General features: G+C 36.2%; 1 long non-coding RNA gene across 2 annotated transcripts in view; it reads left to right on the top strand.

Moving 5' to 3' along the window:
- The window catches only part of LOC134153685 (uncharacterized), a 48,079-nt gene that overhangs the window by 18,944 nt on the left and 10,043 nt on the right, over window positions 1-19,092 (top strand). For both annotated transcript variants that reach the window (XR_009961203.1, XR_009961202.1), the window contains exons 5-10: window positions 1,416-1,552; window positions 6,870-7,062; window positions 13,921-14,048; window positions 15,661-15,728; window positions 17,019-17,055; window positions 17,164-17,247. This is a non-coding gene — a long non-coding RNA (uncharacterized LOC134153685). The remainder of the gene's footprint in view (window positions 1-1,415; window positions 1,553-6,869; window positions 7,063-13,920; window positions 14,049-15,660; window positions 15,729-17,018; window positions 17,056-17,163; window positions 17,248-19,092) is intronic.

Genomic DNA, 19,092 nt, shown 5'->3' with positions numbered 1-19,092 from the left:
CTGTCAAGTGGTTTGCTTATGAATTCATTAATTTTGAATAAACATCATAATTTGTGCTTATCCTGTGATAGGTTCCTATGCTTTGCCAAGTATAGATCTCTGTGTATACAGGACATCAAAGAAGATCCTTAGCTGAATAAACCAACAGAACTACATTTTTAACAGAAGTGCTCTTTGGCCCATTAGTCCCACCAATACCATAAAAATAGACTCTCTCCAGTATCTTCTCACCTAAACCCACTCCGGTTAGGTACTTCATTTCTCAATATCATGGCTTAAGTTCTTGTTCCTCTTTTCAAACTCTTCAGTACAGCTGTGCACTTTCCTGTTGCATCTTCCCTCAGATTCATTTTACTGTTAAGAATATATAGTACAATATATGGTAGGATTAGGTTGCAGATTTTTATACACATCTGGTTTGTGTGTGTCTCATATATATATATATATGCAAGTATTATGGGTAGGTGTGTCAAAATTGATTAAAAATCTGATGTATATCTTTTTTTAGTCTTGGATTGCAACAGTGATTCAGTTAAAAGAAGCATAGAATCTCATGCTTCTAAATGTATTTGAGGCATTTTAATTGTATTTAATTGTTAGGCATTAAATCTTCCTTAATTGGACAGTCTTAAATTTTAATGTCACTGTCTTGTGAAGATGCATTTTTTTGTAGTACTGAATTTCTGGGATCAAGTATTAATGAATTTTTTTGTTGCTTATTATTATACAATAACATCTTGTCTATACAAGTATCAGGGGCCCACTGCAATACGTGTTACTGAATGAAAAGACGTTGCTGCTCTGAAGAGCCTAAAGGCTTCATTAATAACTTTACTATTTGATATTAAATGCACTCTTATCATAGCCATTTGTATCATCGTTGGACACAACGATTCTCTTGTTAATGACTCCTTTGCCTTATGAATTATTTTGAGCTGTAGGAACAAATTGTGCTATTTCTATTAAACATGGTATCTTACAAAAGCAGGGAACATTTTTTTTCTCTCAGTGAGTCAGGAAAAGTCTGTCTTAAAATGATGACATTTGAAGTTTATGAGACTAACAAGACGATAAAAGAGAAAATTTGTTGGCGTAGTTCTCTTAGTAACTTAGTTTCCAGGCAACAGATAGATAAACTCCCATAACCATGTTTTAAAAACGACTAACAGAATATCTGAAATATGAGTTCGATATCAGGACAGGGAGAGATGTCTCCTCACCTTGACCTAAGCCTCTTTTTCTACTACTGTGCTTTCTTGAAAGGCTGAATCATTGAGCTTCTTGATTAATCATCTTTACTGTTTAAATTGTATATTCTTGAGTCACTTTGTACATTGCATAGGAGTATATTAGGAATATATGATCCTGTCCAAATTACTGACTTTTTTTATTTTATTTTATTTTATTTATTTAAGATTATTCCTATCAGGAAATCTGGCAAAACCCCAAAATCCCTACTTCTCAGCTTATGCTGGATTTGTACAACACCATTGTAAAAGATTGTCTTCCTCACTAAGAGGCCTAAATCAGAGCTGTTCCATGTGTGATTAAGGTGGGTATGATTTGCATTGGTTTTTCAAACTCTTCTTTTTCCTTTCTTTTGGAATTTCAGTGTTCAGGCCAGGTCCACTCTACAGTTAAAAAGATTAAGAGCATCTGCTTCTCATTGATGTTTTCATTCCTTTTTAGCCTGCTATCTTTTCAGGGAAAAAAAAAAAAAAAAAAAAAAAAAGGACTGCATGGAAATGCTCAGCATTATTATGACTTGGTAGTTCAAAAGGAGAAGAAAACAGAAACCTGCAGAAGGGGAAGCATTGTGTTTCTGTTTCAGCAGAAGCACAAAGTTAATGTGTGATGTCCCTGAGTGATGACAGCTAACAACCCAAGTGCATGGAAGTAAGTGTTGCCAATCTGCGTTCTAAAACACCTTTCAGCTATTGGTAGCCGGTGCTGCTAAGCAAAATGCTCAAGTGCTTTCTTATGCTGTGATACTAGTTAGATTTCCATATATTCTGCATGATGAATTGCATTTATCCATGTTTCATTGAATCTGAAAAATTCAATGAAAAATAAAGCACAAAACGTAAATAGTGGTAAGTCTACATAAAAAAAAAAAAGAAGATTGATCAGGCAGTAAAGAGCAGTTCATCATTGTGCAAAAGCACACAGAGAAACAAATACTTGAGGCACTGTTCATTTGATAAATCTGCGAGTGACAGCACTTTCTGACAGTGCAGTATGGCGATGCTTTATCCATTTCAGCTACAGGTATTATATTAACTCTTCACAAACCTATATCAAGAGATCATGAAGCCTCTGGTGCCTCATGAAAGACCTTTAACAGCCCAGCGAAATGGCAAAAGGAAAAATGTGCTTTAGTACTGCTCTGGAATATATCATCAAATATCTTCCTTAGAGGGTTGATAAACTTGAAAAAGTACTTTCTTCTAACCAAAATATTTATCATCAAATGCAAGGAGTCTAGAAACAAATTCCGCTTCCTTTGTTCCCTCTTTTTAGTTAAGCTGTTTTTGCCATCACCTCTGAGTAAGATGAAAAAAAATGATCCATTTGGTTTAACTAATGTCAACTAAATAGCTTAAAATGCTGAAAATATATGGAAAGGATGTTATGCAAATGTTTGCACATCTAATTGCGTACACTACATTGTGCTCGTGCAAATATTGGCGTTTGTGGCCTACTTTTTTCTTTTTTTAAACAGAAAAGAAGCTTATTATGAAGTGCCTAAATTTCCTGATTGTTAATGAATTGAGATGATTACTAGATGATTTACTTGAAAATATATAAATGTTACGTAAGTGATATGACAGTTTGCTGTGGGACTACTAACAGCAGCCTTCACCTGTCTTGCCAGTTCCAGAATGAATTTTCCACTAACACGTCTGAAAGTCTCGTTCACTATTGTAGCCATTGAAACCAATGAAATGCAAACGGAAATCAATGCTCCACCCTCACTTACTTATTTAGAACTCTGTATTTCCTCACCAAAGATTACCAGGCAGTCTGTATTCTGTATGTTAAAAGGAGAAGCAGGTTTATCTCTTTTGTACTCTTTTATTCATGCTTTCTCTCCTGGTCATTTTAGTCCTTGTGATTTTTCAAATGCAGGCAGGTGATTTTTGCTTCTTTCTGAATACTCGCAAGCCCTGTAAATATGTGCGGTTTGGTGTAACAGCCAACCAAGATAAATGAACTTTCGCTGTTATTCCTGGCAGAACAACTCAACACCACTTGGCCCAAGTGCCTACATTTTAATACATCTTCTAATCAGCTTTACACTCGCATAACAAAAAATTGATATACTCGGGGTGACTTATATAACCAAACTGTATAAATCTCATTTTTCCGTCTGTACAAAACTTCAAGCTCAAAACATACTTCCTCATCTAGTATGTACCTCAAGACAAGGCACAAACATGACAGACTTTATTAAAACGAGCTTCACTTCAGTAACGTGGTAATGTTCACAAAGGACAAACCTTGAAAATGGTTCCGAACCTGCCAGCTGCAAATTAGACTGGGTAAAATCAGCAGTAAGCAGCTAATCTCTTAACCCCCCCTTGATGTCTAGAATCTGAAACTGGGTGTCGTTACAACAAAACACAGAAGGGTCTGAAGCCGGCAAACAGACTAGCACTGTATTAAATCCGTTTTGAAGGCGGGTCTTTTGCAGCTCCAGCTTAGCAGCCTGGTCAAGGCATTACAGAACAGGGTCACACCGTGCCTGCCACCAGGAAAGGCACCGCTTTTCTCGAGCATTCTTTCTATTTTCGCTCATTCTCCCAGTTGCACCTACGTCCCAGCTCCCTGAAAGCTCACTCCTTTCCCTTGTTCCGTTCTTCAGTCTTGGCACGTGATTACTTTCCTGCTCTTTTTCAGAGGGTTCCTCCCCTGGACTGCACGTCCTTTCCCAAGGACCAGTGGTCACAACAGAGCCTTATGATTATGCTTATTTTTCTTAACATCTTCGTGAAAGTACCTCTTGAAAGGATCGTGGGGAGTATTTTCTCAAATGCCTTTTAGTGAAAATAAGTAACCTCACAGAGGTGGCTTATTAAAGATTATATTAAAAAAGAGGAAGAATTACCTTAACATTTGACTAAAATATTTTTCTCAACTTTTCCTGCCAAAAAGTGTTATTTATTTTAAGCTTAAATCTACACGTGAATTTTAACATAGTGTTCTTGTTCTGAGGTTGGAGGAGGATGCAGGAGAGTAAAACTATTTCATTTTGGGGCTTAGCTTGTGCAATACTGCTTCTCTAGATTTTGGTGATTTGGGGGGTTTTGGTGTTGATTTTGAGTGAGGTAGTTTGTTTAATCTGCTTGATCTGCTTAGAGTAAACAAAGAGGCAGAACAGCCACAGGAAAAAAGGGGGGAGGTGGAGGCAAGAAGAGTATGCAGCTCATGCTGCCACTTAACGTCGAAAGATCAAACATCTTCCATGCCAAGGAAGACTTTCAGCTATTTCACAGAGCAGGATTTTTTTCTTTAGGTGGACTGTGAATGGAAATTGAAACAACAATCTGGAATTAGGACTTTTATTGGAAAGAGTTAATAACTATTACCAAAATCTGCGTGAAACAGATATTCTGATTAAAAGGTTTTTAACCACCACTTCAAACTTATGGTAGATTTCAGGTATTGACCTGTGTATTTAAACCACTGCTGTGCTTTTTCATAACAATAATGCGGAGTTAGTAATATATCTGCTTTCATTTAGATTATATTTTAATTGATTTAGGTTTTCAGCATGATTTCTACAGGCATGCCAAGCAGTCTTGCACTTGCAAGTAATTGTAAAGATTATTGTAATGACGATGTTGTGTTGGAGGACTCAAATCCTAATGAGCTTCCTAGGATGAGGTGGTGGTTTAGGAGGTGAGCGGAACTTACGTAAAAGCAAATGGCTAGAAGTGAAGAGATGGAGCTTAGTGTTGGCAGAAGGCTGATGCAAGCTAAAACATCTATTTTTGTTCTCAACTGATGTGGAAATGACCCTTCTCCCCAAGAATAGTGTGGATATAGTTAAAAGACTTATCTTTTCAGATGCTCTGGAGTAACTGGTGAGTTGAGAAATAGCATGCTAAGAAGTTTTCTTGACAGTGTTTTCTTTTTATTTTTTAATTACAAATTATTCATGTGATTATGTGAAGGAGCTACCAGTCATTTGTGGGGAAAGGACAGTCGTGTTGGTTTGTTGCTTTGGAGGGAGAAGGGTTTGTTTAGATTGCCTTTATTAGCAGCATCCCTTCGAGTACTCCCTTTATAAAAGCTTGTTTTAGAATGTATTCCTCACTGATAAATTTGAACTGCTAAGCTCCAAAGTTAACAAGTTAGAAATGTTTTTTTCAAAATATCACCTGCTACTGCTGAATTCTCCTGAAAACTTGTCTCAGTGAGCTACTTTGTCTGCTTAATACAGTTCACTGCATATACATGTATTGAAGGCTAAAAATAAGTTAAGACAACCATGCAGTAGTGAAGGCATGTCCATTATATCAGAGGACTTTATGGTATGGTTGTATGGTATGGTTTTACTATGGTTATCTTATGTGTATGTTGGGATCTTACTTAAAATGGAGAGTTCCAGTGTTTTATGACCACATATGAACACTTTTGACCTTTTCCATATTTAAAGAACTCTGCCCTCTATAAACAATGAGTATTTTCTTTGATGCATTTATTGTTGTAATACTTTTTGCATAAAGCAGATGCTTTTTCTATAAAATGACTCAGACTGACACACTGACTCAGACTGTTTGCTCTTTAGTTTGCTACCAGTGGTTGGGAAGATAAGCTCATTAAAATGGCAGTGGGCACAGAAACTAAAAATGGCAAATTGATTTTCCAAATCTGCTGGTGAAGGGCACTGCAATATATGCTTTTTTGAAAAAGCTGTTCTTATCAGTTTATAACCTTTCTATCGATTTTATTTTAATGGTAATTTCTGATTAGTGTTTTGAAGTCTTTGTTCAATAAGTAAGGAAGGGAAGAAGAAAAGGTAACCACACGTTCCTGCAAAAGACAGATATATTTGCAGTTGTATATTTTCTGCCAGGTATGTCTGTGAGAGAGGTGTGTAGAGGAAGGAAAGGTCAAGGAAAAAAAGAGATAAATTTTAAGATAGTCTTGTAGTTGCACCAGTCAGTGGGAAAATGATGAATGAGCTCCAGGTACATACTTACCTTAGTAGTATGTAAGCACTCCCAGGTAAGTGCTCTAATCATTGCTCTATCCACCCTGGAATGAACTATGTACGAAATGGTTCTGTGCGAGCCAGCTCTCATGGCCTAGACGGTTGTTTTCTCATCAACCTTTGTGGTCTCTTTCCCTGGCTAATAATTGCCTGAGCCTACTGACCCAACAGATATCCAGGTTTCCCCAAGCAGCAAAAAAGCATGCTTCAGATTCACTAGCTTTTTCTGTTTGTCCTTAGCATGTCAGGACTTGATCCAGGAAAGCACTTAAGCCTTAATTCATTAAACATATGTTTATCTTTTTCCCTTTGGTGAATGCTAAAGACTAATAAGGAGATGCTTATGTGATTATTTTTAATGCAGACATCACATATGGTATACATAAACATAAGCACAATGTGCAAGGTCTTTAAATTCAAGGAGATTTAAATTGGATGTAACAGTCTCCATGCAGAAGAGGGATTTCTCAGATTTAAACTTTTTTTTGCCCTTAAGAATTCTGTTTTAATTCAAACATTTTGCAGAGCAGGTAACAATTTTGATACTAGCACAAGACACTTACTGAAAATTCATTCATCAAATAAAGATATACAAAGCCATAACAAAAGATTACACTTGACTAAAATATCTTTATGTAATTTCTTACAGGAATTATTAATGAGATAATTTAAGAACATAAGTTCATCGGAAAAAAGCCAAGTCTGGGGAAAAGATAGTCCATCCAGTTTTGCCTGAACAGCTGTGCCTGGCAATGAGCCTGGCACCACTGGCCTAAGTCCAGAGATGATGCATGCGTGAACCAAAGAAGAATCTGATCACAAGAAAGTCTTGTTATGCCAAGGTATGTTGCATTGCTTCCTTATGTGTGACTTTAGTTCATTGTCTCTACAAAACACAGCTGAGAGACATGCACAAAATCTCAATCAGTTCCAAAAATGGAGAAAACTTGTTATTTTAAGTTATTGTACCTGAAATGTCATGTTTAATAAATATATTAGAATCCCAGTGGTTAAGTTGTCTGCGGAAAAGCTGTGAATGCACATCATTAGTGCATCAGAGCTGGGGAAGAATGATTAGAAAAGAGATGTCTATGGCTTTAAAAAGTTTTTAAGAGTAATTTAATACATTCCACATCAATAAGATATGAAAGATCACCCTGTGAAGGGAAAGGGAGAATTCTACTCATTGAAGAGAGGGAGGAGGGAAGAAAAAACTCCCAGCACAGTAAGGAAGTTACCAATGTCTAACCAAGGTCCTCCTTCCCTTATTTTTCCTATTAGTACTTTTTTTTTAGAGCTAAATACAAGCAGTATTTTCATTATACAATCTTTGCAGTCTGTTTGAAAAATGAGAATTCTGGCAGCTTTAGACTATGAAGAGAAAGGGGTCAGAGTCTGAAGCAGCATCATGATAGTATCAAGCTACGCATGACATCTATTTTTATAATGACTCAAGCAAAAAGATATTAGCTCTAATATTACTTTCTGCCTTACAAAAATTGCTGGATTCTCAGGTCTCAAGTCAGAATCTTGATGGTGCTTTTGCTCCCTTTCATGAGCACTGGTAAATCCCATTGAAGATACCTGGTATGCCTAATTCCATACCAAAATATTAATTTCCGTTCCTCCTATGAGGAGTTACTTAAAATAAATCTTCCATGTTTATTAGTTGAAATATTGCATGTTTGGGGATTCAGCAAAGCATACCTCTGTTAGTAAACTTATTGACTAGAAAATGCCCACTAACATCTCTAAAAGCATACTTCAGTGCTTTCCTGAACTGGGGCTTGAATTCATAAGCTGAGCCACCACTGTATCATGACAGTCCTGTAGTAGCTGATCCTTCCAAGATGCTCTGCTTTTTTCTAGAAAATTCCACAATGAAGCATGGGTTTGAGATAACTACTTTTTCAGGCTAACCAATTCTGTAATAAATTCCACCTTCTAGTCATCATTTACGGCAACTTTCTGGCAGTTAAACTAACGACTCTGTAGATGGATTTGTCAGGTGGTTCCACAGAGATTTATGTGGCCTGTGCTGCACCATGACGTCTGGGGTGGCGGTACTACGGAGAGGGGAGGGGGCAGGCACGGGCGAGAGACACAAGGCAAAATGTGAAAGTAAAAGAAACATGTAACTGTAGCCAGAAATAGTAGGAATATTCCTACTTTAATGAGGAAAAAATGGAACAAGACAGTGCTAGCAAGAACTAATAGCACCATTACTGGTTATGATGTTTCCTGCCTTGCCCATAACTTTCACCTAGCCTGCTGCTCTAACGCCCCACAGTTATTTCCAAACAGAAACAATATTTTGCAATAATGCAATCAAGTGATAGATTGTGATATATCTCTAACAGGGATGGTTATAGTAACCTTAACTTTCAACTGCCTGAGTTCTGGACTTTCAGAACTCAATTTCATTCTTCAGGAGTATCATTTTTAGCTAAATTGAGCTAACTTAATCCTTCTATTTTCAGTATTAGTTTGTGTTTTATATCTCTGGAGAGGACCTGCAAATTCTTTTCTGAATTAATAAAAATGAGGAAACTTTGTGGGAAAGCTGAGACCACCTTAATTATTGCATCTTTAGCATGGGACTGTCTTAAAGGACTTCTGGCACTTTGAATATATTCTAGCTCTTAATGACACTTTCATGAATATAAATGGAGAAGCACTGCAGGGAACTTTATCACAGCTTCAAATCAACTTGATTTTTTGATGGATTTTGCCAGAGTAGCTATAAAATACAGGCTTTTTGAAAATCAATTCTGGGTCACTTTGATTTGGTTTTAAGTTAATTCCATGTACTTCTGTAAATGGTTAATGGTTCCATTTGTATGGAACCATGGTGAAATGTATTCTTATTCATGAATACAATAAACCCTCTGTTTCCTTAAACAGAACTGATGATAATTAAGACTTTAGAACTGTCATACCAAGGAAGCAGATATTTAAAATAACATTAAAAGCACTATGTACTCCGGTTATTTTGGCATCTCCTTTTATAAATTCTGTACCCACAAAATTTAAATTTAATTGAAAATGATGTCTCACTTGTAACATTTTATACTTGGTAGGAAAATCTAAATCATTTGGTTAGAGATCAGGTCAATTTGAAATGTGAAGTATGCCTTTCTCTCCTGACTACAATAAGACTGGTAAGTACTGTAGAGTTCATGTTAATGCCAGTCACACACTGTTGTATGTGAAATGCAGATGATACTAACTTGCCTTTTGCCCACACTCTTAAAGCCTGAACTAAGGCTCACTATACATAGATCATGAAATCTCCAAGGCCCTTAGAAACAGAGGACATTAACTTGCTTGGGCTCGCCTTCATATCTACTATGGCTGGCATGATGCTGCAACTAATTACTTATCAACACCTAATTAATTCACCCAGCAGCATGGGTCAATTCCCACCATCTTGTCCAGTTACAATGAGCAGAAGCCATCGCTAGACAAACTTGTTTGCTCCTTATGTAGCTATTGTGGTACCGCACAGAAGGTGACTGTGACAATTACCACTAAGAGCTGTAAGTATTTCTTGATGATCTTATCTAACCAGCATGAACTAAATCAATTACTTATCAAGGTGAGAGCACATCAGATACTGTGTCACTAAGTTTAGGGACCCTGGGGAGTGGTTCTAGTACAAAAAGAACTTACTATTCGGAGACACTTTAATGTCAAAGAAGGAGGTGCCCACTAAATTACAATGTCCATGAGAAGAAAGGGATTATAGGGGCTGGAACTGGCAGTTAGGAATGCAGGCACGTGAAAGTCAAAGTCCTCTTTCAGATCTCATTCTTACTGTGTCACCTTAAATTTGAGTTAATTTATCTGAGGAGAACTTTTATTGAACTCACTGTAAAATGTACACCATGGCATTTTCATGTCAGTTTTCATACTAGTTCTAACGTAGTTGAGTGATTGCTATTTGGTAATTCACTGCCCAATAACAAGCAAAAAGCAACAGGCATTGGTCTTGAGACTACCAGGAACTCAGTGACTCAGCAGTTAACCTATTTTAGTTGCATATTTATTGTATAAATTTATTCTTCAGACCTTTCGTAGAGAAGCTTCAGCTGTAGGTGACTGAACAGTCCAAAAATGTCAAATCAAGATTACTGCCCAGTTTTTATCACTGGCTATTCAGTTAGGAAGACTTAGGCCATAGATTAGTGGATAAGCATCTGCTAACACTTCAGATAGATAGTCTGCTGACTTGATTTGTTTTTTGGTAGCCCCAGTAGATGCTATGTTGGTTGACATAATCTGTAAGGACTTGTGTTTGATCATGATTGAAAATGGATCATCTTGCAAAACCAACCTTATATATAGATATTTTAGAACTGACAAAAATAGCAGTTACTGTAATGTTAATTTTTCTTTGAAATACAATGACTGATTTCAGTATTTAGTATCTTAGCTCTTGTAAAACTAAAGAGTAGTTTTGGAAGCTAAATAATTTAAAGTATCTGGGCATAAAGGACTTTCCTACATTCTTTGTAACATGTACATATCCTAGTTAAGGAGCAGGTTCTCACTGACTTAAAATCTGAATGAGTCTGCAAAGTGTACTTTTACAATACACACGCACGCACGCACGCACACACACACACACATATATATATGTATAGTTTTCATATATAGAGGAAGAGAGTAGTACCTATATATTTCAGGACCATTAACATTTTCTGTGTTGTACTAGAATAAAGATCAGTCTCCCTCATAGAAAAATACTTTTTTTCTTATTTTATGTTGAAGAGTCTGCTTCTGTCAGCTCCTATTCCTTCTATTAACGTGCTGTTCAGTAGATGACCCACAGGAAAAATTATTCTAAGGAATGGACTCGATGGAAGAGGAGGCCTTGATTAATTTGACATTAGCTTCATTTGCACAAAGATGAGAATTTTCCTGATTGATTTTTCTATGCAGTTGTGTGCTGGAATTCTTAATTTAGAGAAGGTATTTAATTTCTGTTGCATGAAGTGTTGGTATTTTCCTGCCTTTGAGGATGATGCAAACAAAAAAAGCCATTCTATAACCACTGCTGACACGGAATCTAATATGATTATTGAGTGTAGGGTGCAGGTCTATAGTCACATGACAAAATCTGTAATTTTAATACGCTTATTTTATTAAACGTTTTGTCAGTTTTAACCATTAGATATGATATCCCTTTGCTTGGTAGTTATCATCCAAACTATACTTCATTTTGGTAGACATGAGAAATAGCAGAAACAATGTCAGAGAAATAGTTTGATATTAAGCTGTTTTGACTGCGTTTCAGCTGAATTTGGCTGACACGGGAAGGGGTTCATCCAGTACTAAAATTTGCTTGTATGCAGCAGCTAGGTGACTGGTGAGTTGGCTTACCACGTATAATCTGTGTCCTCAGCAGGAGTACCAGTTTCAGAGGCCTGGCCTATTGTGAAACCTCAGTAACATCTGTTAAAGCTATAATTATATATATGTATTTTTTTGTGTGTGTGTATAAATGTGTATATACATATAAAAATACATATATTTACATATATATATATATATATATACACACACACACACACACATATATTCACTCACATGCACACACACACAAAAATCTCATAACCTCCCCTAGACTTAAACAGCAACATTTCCCCCCAGAGAACAACCTACGCTTTTTGGAGAAAACGGAGAATGGCTGCCCATTGTGGAGCACGGCGTTCAGCATAACTTAAAAAAAAAAATGAAAGACAAAAACTGCATATCGCCCCACATAACTGCAGGAATAGCTGTCGTGTGATCTTTAAGAAACTGTATCCATAAAAACTGAAGTGTCAGTTAAATGAAGTGCTTAAAAGAAGACTCATAATCTTATGACCATTCACCTTTCTCTCATTAATTAAAACTACAGGGAAAGGATTGATGAAGCAGCTGAGCCTGGACGTCATGGCCACTGCTCCTAGCTGTTACTGCAAAGTCCTTTATGAGGACACAGAATCAACAGGGCCTAATTTAGGACTTCAGTCTCTGACTGTTGCAAAAAATGCTATTAGCTTCAATTATCCTCTAATAATAACTATGATCTACATTTTATTATCCTTAGTATTAAACAAGGATCTTCCAGACTCCCTTCTGAGTGCAGCTGATATCTGTGTTTTCCAGTTGCCCTTCAGAATTACTTTTTTGGCACTTCTGGGTCAGTAGGTGATCATGCAGTGACCCCAGACAGAGGAATTTCTGTGTCCTGGCTCCTCAAATTATTTTTGTCAGGGCAAAGCTGTCAGTATCATATAGTTCACTGACTGATTATGAATGATGACAGAGAACAGTATTTGAATTGCAGTGTCACCATGAAAGGTACCAATTTTTTCAGAGGTTAAAGTAGTTTTTATTCAAGAATGCATTACATCAAGCAAATTGTCAGTACTTTTGTGAGACTAAAAATATTTATAACTACTTTGGTAGCTGTTCAGGTCTCAAAGGCTGTCAGATCTGCTAAATATTTCTCAAACAATTCATTTTGCATGTTTAATAAGGCCAATGGCCTTACTTTTGAGGAAAAGTAAGTATCAGATCTTAGCCATCGCTTTCTAGATCTCTTACTTCTCCCATTTCAAGTTAGTTAAGTTGCGCTTACAGATAAATTTATCAATACTATTTGTTTCCTCTCATTGTTTATGATTTGTAGACTATAAGAATTGCTTCCAGTCCCTCAGATAAGCAGCAGGTAGGTGTTTTACTACTGATTAATATACGCTTTTGAACAAGACTCGGAGTGGGTGTACTCACTTCTCTGGAGTTCTAAGCTGAGGAAATACCAATGGAGAGAATCTGTGCTAAGATTTATGAGTTACCCTCTGTTGTCCAGACAGAAATCTACAGTCTGTGTTATAGTAATTCTAACCACTTAAGTGTATTTCTTATTTTGAAGTATGGGTTCAAATACAGTAACATGAGTATAAGCTTTACGATCCTAAAGCAGCAGCTGGATGCCACTACCCAAATTTGCATCCTCAAGCCTCCAAATCAGTATGTGTTTAAGCTTTTATCAGTAAACTTCCTGAAACTACCTAACTTTGAGTCAAAAAATGGGCATTTTGCATGCTTGTTTCAGTTTCATGGGCCACTAAGCCTCCTTTCTAAGCACATACTCATTGGAGCTTTGCAAAAACCACAGTGGGAGGAGGTGGTGATGTTCCATAGCCTTTCTGCCAAACAGGATTGTGTGGGAAGTAGATCAGGTTAAAAATACTGTCCAGCCTACAATGACCTAAACCAATATTTGCCTCCCATAAATGTGCCTTAACAACAGCTAGGAGAAGGTGCTCCAGGATGCACTTAAACTGCTTGATTTTGCATGGAATAGTTAAATATTTATCAGAGTGCAAAAGGACATACAAACACCCTAGCAGTTAGGGCACTCAACAGCCTGGGTTTGCTGTTGTTTGTACGCTTAAGAAATATTTCAGTGTTCCAAAATTTAGGTATCTAACTAAAGTGAGAGTTCACTTTATACAGAACTGTTCCACAGATGTAGAAGGCAAGCTGCTTAAAGATCAAACTCAGCCTCAGTATCTCCTTATTCCATCCATCACTAACAGTAAGTAGAAGTCTTCTCCCTTGATTTCTGGATTTGGGTTGCTGTCTGATAGATGAATACAGGAAAAACAAAACAAAACTTTTTTTTCCTCTCTTTCTCCTTCTAGTGTGTAGTTAAGCAGATATATAGGTGGATGACAACCGTTTGCAAGGCTTCATGCAAATTCATAAGCACAGTGCTATTTTTAAAAGCATCCAACAACGATGTTTCTCTTCTGCCATTTGAAGTCAACTGGTAAGTAGTGACACATAAGTAAAGACAGAAGATTCCTGTTTGACTGACTGTAAGAATATTGCATACTCCACTGGCTAGCTTAGTAATCTCTTCTCAGTAACTGGGAATTTTGCATGCTATTCTTAAGTTCCCTGTAGATTGTATAGGAGTTTGGGCATCAAATGCAGCCACAGATTCCACTCAGCAACAAAAATTAAATCTTGCACCCCCATGTGATTTTATGAATATAATCCAAGATAAGCATTAAATTTCATTTTAATATTTGAGAAATTTCCTATATATATCAGAGTGCTCATTTTTAACCCATGAAAATTTGAGGCAGAAATTTGGGAGCTTTATATGAAGTTGTGGTAAAGTTGGGATTTAAAGTTTTACAGTTTCTCAGTCGCACATTCTGTCTATTAGGCCACTTGTCCTTTCTGAATATTGGCTGTTTTGGCTCTTTTTTGTTGTACGCTGCAGAGAACCCCCAAAATTTAAGTAAACAGTTTGAAAACTACCACTAATGTTGCTGTAATTAGATATTAATAACAAATAGTTCCAACATTTAAATTTTTTTATAAATATATATGTATAGATAAGTGGCTGTATATATATATATATATATACATATATATATATATGTATGTGCTTTTAAGAAAACATTGTTATGTAGCATGAAATATCGATGATACTAGAGTAAGAACATAGCAAACAAATACTGTATTATAGCACTTACTCCTTAGAAGACAAATACAGAGGCCTCAAGGCTGTAAATACAAATGATCAATTATTGATAAAGAACTGTGTAACCATCTGTAGAAGCTGCCCATAACTGATACCTTAAGTGGATCTGTCTTTACAATGTGCAAAACTGCCACAGAAACAAATAGTTGTATGGGGGCAACTGCTTTAGAAGCAGGTAATACTAAACTGATTGTTGGTATCCTGAAATGCTATGTCTCTAACTATTATCTCATTACCATTAAAAGCAAATACCTGCCTAGGGCTAGTGATTGGCCTAGTTACATTGCCCTCGAGACTAGGCTGTAATTTGGAGGCAACGCGGTGTAGAACAAAATAGCAGAACAAAGGTGAGCCTTTAAAGAAGGAGCGAAGTAGGTACTCTTTCACCACAAGACTGTGTGGTATCGTGTTGTCTCAGCTGGTCATTTCATACTTTTCCTTTGGCTCCCTAAGTTCCATTCAGTTTGGACAGAGCACCTTGTTCTACTTGATTCATTGTCCTTGAACTTCCCCTGGCTCCCACTGAATCATGTTTTTAGTTCTGCTTAAATTCTGTTCTCATTTTATGACAAACATAGCTCTTTTCTTCCCCTTAACAAAAGCAGTCCATGCATCACCTTTTCATGCACTACTGTTGCACGAAAAAACAGTATAACTCACGTTTGTTCATCTCTGTTATTATCATTGTAAAATAAAATAATTTTCCTCCAAAGATTCACTGAGATACTACCTGTCAGCAAGTCACACTTTGATTGTAAAGGAGTAGTATCTGCTATGCATTAAATACATGTTGAGATACGTATTGAGTATTTTAACTAGTATTTTAGTATGCCAATGGTTAAGTTTCTTGCTACCTTATATGTCTTTCTGTTGTAAATCCATTCAGCATTACTACCAGTGACACTTTAAACAGCACGGAGGCACTGAAGTGCAGCCACTGATACATGAAAAAAGGTAAGATATGCTTTCTTGCACTAATCTTAAAGCACTATTCTGTAATATAATGTTCTCTAGACATTTTATTTTCCATTAAGCTTGTTTTCAGACAGTCCTTTTAATCATTCAGTGTAACATGGCTTCCACTTCCGAAAGGCTGTCCTTAACACCACAAACTAAAGCAATCTGCTGTGCTGGATTTCTAAATGTGATCTAATAATGACAGTTAAATAGAAGGATTTTGTTAGTGCCTTTCAACCTTCCTGAACTTGGATAACTGCTTAATTCTTCTTTTAGTCATTACAGTTGTTTTTCACACATCCTGTGTATATAGTTGCAGGTTTCCTTTTGTTATGGCAACAGATTTCTGCTGAAGTATTGATAATTAATATAAACAACGTACAAATCATTTAAAAATGAGGACAGGCTGTTTGTATTATCTTGGCTGACAAAGTCCCAAAGGGAAGTTTAAGTTTTAAATCTTGTTCTTGTATTGTTATTCTTGCATTTATTTTTCAAGCACTGTGTTGTGATATGAGCTAAAGGGACTCAAAAATCAGACTGAAACCCTGGAGCACTTCCCTCTTTTCTTCAGAACAGATGCCTTAAGGGAAGAGAACAAAACTGACTGTATACTACATTATCTTTCCCAGGGATCAGTCTTGGTGCAGCCCAACTCTGATAGGAAAATGTCTTTGAAAGTCTGTAATTAAAGCTGAACAAACCGGCTTAGTTAAAAGATAACCCACCCAGTTAAAAGTGCCTGAAATCTAAACATTTATATTTTTGTCCTGTCCCCTAGAAATATAGTTCCACTTTAGATGGAAAAATATCTAGAAGTATTTTAAAACACTTTTCAGTGTGGACAAAATATTAAGCACCCTCAAAGTGTCATGAGGACTATGTCTTCGGCGTCTAAGTCTGATTACGATAGATGCTTATCTGAACTTACATTTGTTCTTTCCAAATTTGTGGTGCTACTTCTTTGCCTCCAGAAGTGATGGAGATTGAGGAAATCTTATTGTAGAATATGCCGCTTTTTCATTTCCTTTTCGAAGATTTTTTTCTGCGTATGAGCCAAATTTGTCTCTCTAAGAATATGAGGAATGTTTGGGCTCTGCTACTTGTTGATGCAGTGAACAGAGAAGGAGTAGACATTAACATAAATATTACAGAATAAAATTAAAAGCTGTGAATAAGCCTTTGAGGTAATATTCTCCTCCTTTTCAAATAATTTGAGAGCTACTAAAACTAAAAGGTGCTATGTGAAATTCTACTTGCATTTATTTTTGTGATATTCTTCTGCAGGAGATGAGAGACCAAGAAGGAAGAGAATGTCATTAAGGTATAAATTTTAGCTAAGAGTTCTTCTGCTCTGTCTGATGTAGGACAAAAGGCAGACTAGCAACTTCATATGGTAAATTCTAAATAAACAAATTTAATTCTTTGACAGATGTAGAAGACAAGCCACGTCTAAAAAGCCGCTTAAAAGATCAAACTAAACCTTGGTATCTACTTATTCCATCTATGACTAACAGTAAGTAGATGCTCTTGACTTTGAATTCTGGATCTGGATTTCTGATAGACAAATACAGAACAAAATTGTTTTTCTCTATTTCTCTTTTCTTTTTCTATTTCTGATAAGCAGGTGCACAGGTGGATGAGAACTTTTTGCTGGGCATATTTCCTCTCTTAGCCAGGAATTTTCATGAATTTATAGAAAGAATATCCAGATGTCATATGCAGGCCTGAAGGCCTCAGTAGTTTGTATTTTGCTGTTTATCCTTAATTACCTTCATCAGAACCAGTTTTAACATCACCCAGTATTTTGGAGAAAAAGAAAAAGAAAGAAGGAAAGAAAAGGACTCAAAAGATTAGGGTAAAAGCCTGTCAGTCTGATTTCTCAGAAAAAATATTTAAGAATAACTGGCAGAAAGTTCTCAATTTCTCTATGAATGTCTTATTATTTTCTACTAGAGACCTATAATTATTAATGATGTTTTATATTTTAATGCTGTTTTATGAAGAAGTAAATAGGAAGGCAAACTTTCAAAAATTACCTTTTTATCCTTGTGGGAAATTCCCGATTTTTCAAAAAAAGTTTAAAACAAAATATCTCTTAGCATGAAAGCAAGTCCTGTAAATTTTGAGATAAAAACTGAAACATTCTATTTTGCATCCATTAATGCATATCTTTGCTTCCTGAGTTGCAATAGCACTCTATGGGAATTGTAGTTCAGATACCTGTTCTTCATTATGAATTAGCCTTCCTTTACAAAGATGCTTTTTGATGCTGCTGTCGGAGTAAACCATATCACAACCTCGTATTTCATACAGTGCATAAAAATGTTCTAGATTAATGTAGAAGTATAAAGCATCAAACCACAGCTCCTACTGGACATTAAAATGTCAGTCTTTTACAACACGCCAAGTCATTAGTTTTTCTTCATCGTAAACATTCATCATGTTTTACAGTGGTGACCAGCTGTTTTTCAGTTTTCATGCAACTATAAAGATCAACAGAGCAAGAACATTGCTGCTTTATACTAATTTGCTGGTAGAACGCTAAATTCTGACTTTAAGTAAAAAGCAGTCCCCAAAGACTCCATCAGACACTGAAACACAAAGACTAATTAAAACTAAATTTAAAATGTAATTACAGCACAGCTAATGTTGAGGTGGTATTTACACACCGAACAAAACAAATCTGGTGATTAATTTGCATTCTGCGACCTGCGAGCAGTGAGCTCTCGAGTTATTTCTTCACATTCAGGATTAGCTACTCTACCTTGTTTTCTACTGTTACCATGTTGAGAGTATTTACTGCATAAGTAAATAAGCAGTAAACGCACTATAGCACTGATAGTTCAAAAAAGTACAGCAAATTATTAGTAGGTAAAAGACATGAAGGAACAATAAAGCAGCCAGAATACAAGCTCTCTCTTTTGTATGAATACTTTGTTAAGGCTGCTATATAGAAATGTTTTTGTCTTATTTTTAACCTACCATTCCACAGACAAAATGTATTACTATAATGAAGCAGCAGAAAAATAATAAAAGAAAGATCTTTAGATTATAATGATTATATTTCATTAGAATTAATAATACTTCCCTGTCAAATAATTAAAACTTACTTACTGGAACTATAAGAGCTAAATCGCTGCATAATTGCAGTTGATTTTTCCTGGTAAAGCATATGTAGAAGCTGTAAAGATATTTTTTCTAGCTGCTTTAGGGTTATGGCTCCCAGGAGTAACAAATGCTCAAACTGCTTAAGAAAGGCATAACTTTCACCCGCCCCTTGGCCGGAGGAGATGGCTGTATACAGTACTGATTACCAGCAGACGTGCAGATTCTTCACACACATGCAAATGTTGCATCT

This window comes from Rhea pennata, chromosome Z (assembly GCF_028389875.1).
Source record: "Rhea pennata isolate bPtePen1 chromosome Z, bPtePen1.pri, whole genome shotgun sequence".
In the NCBI taxonomy this organism is placed as follows: domain Eukaryota; kingdom Metazoa; phylum Chordata; class Aves; order Rheiformes; family Rheidae; genus Rhea; species Rhea pennata.
Note: the sequence above shows the minus strand (reverse complement) of the source record. Positions and strands in the feature narration are given on the sequence as shown.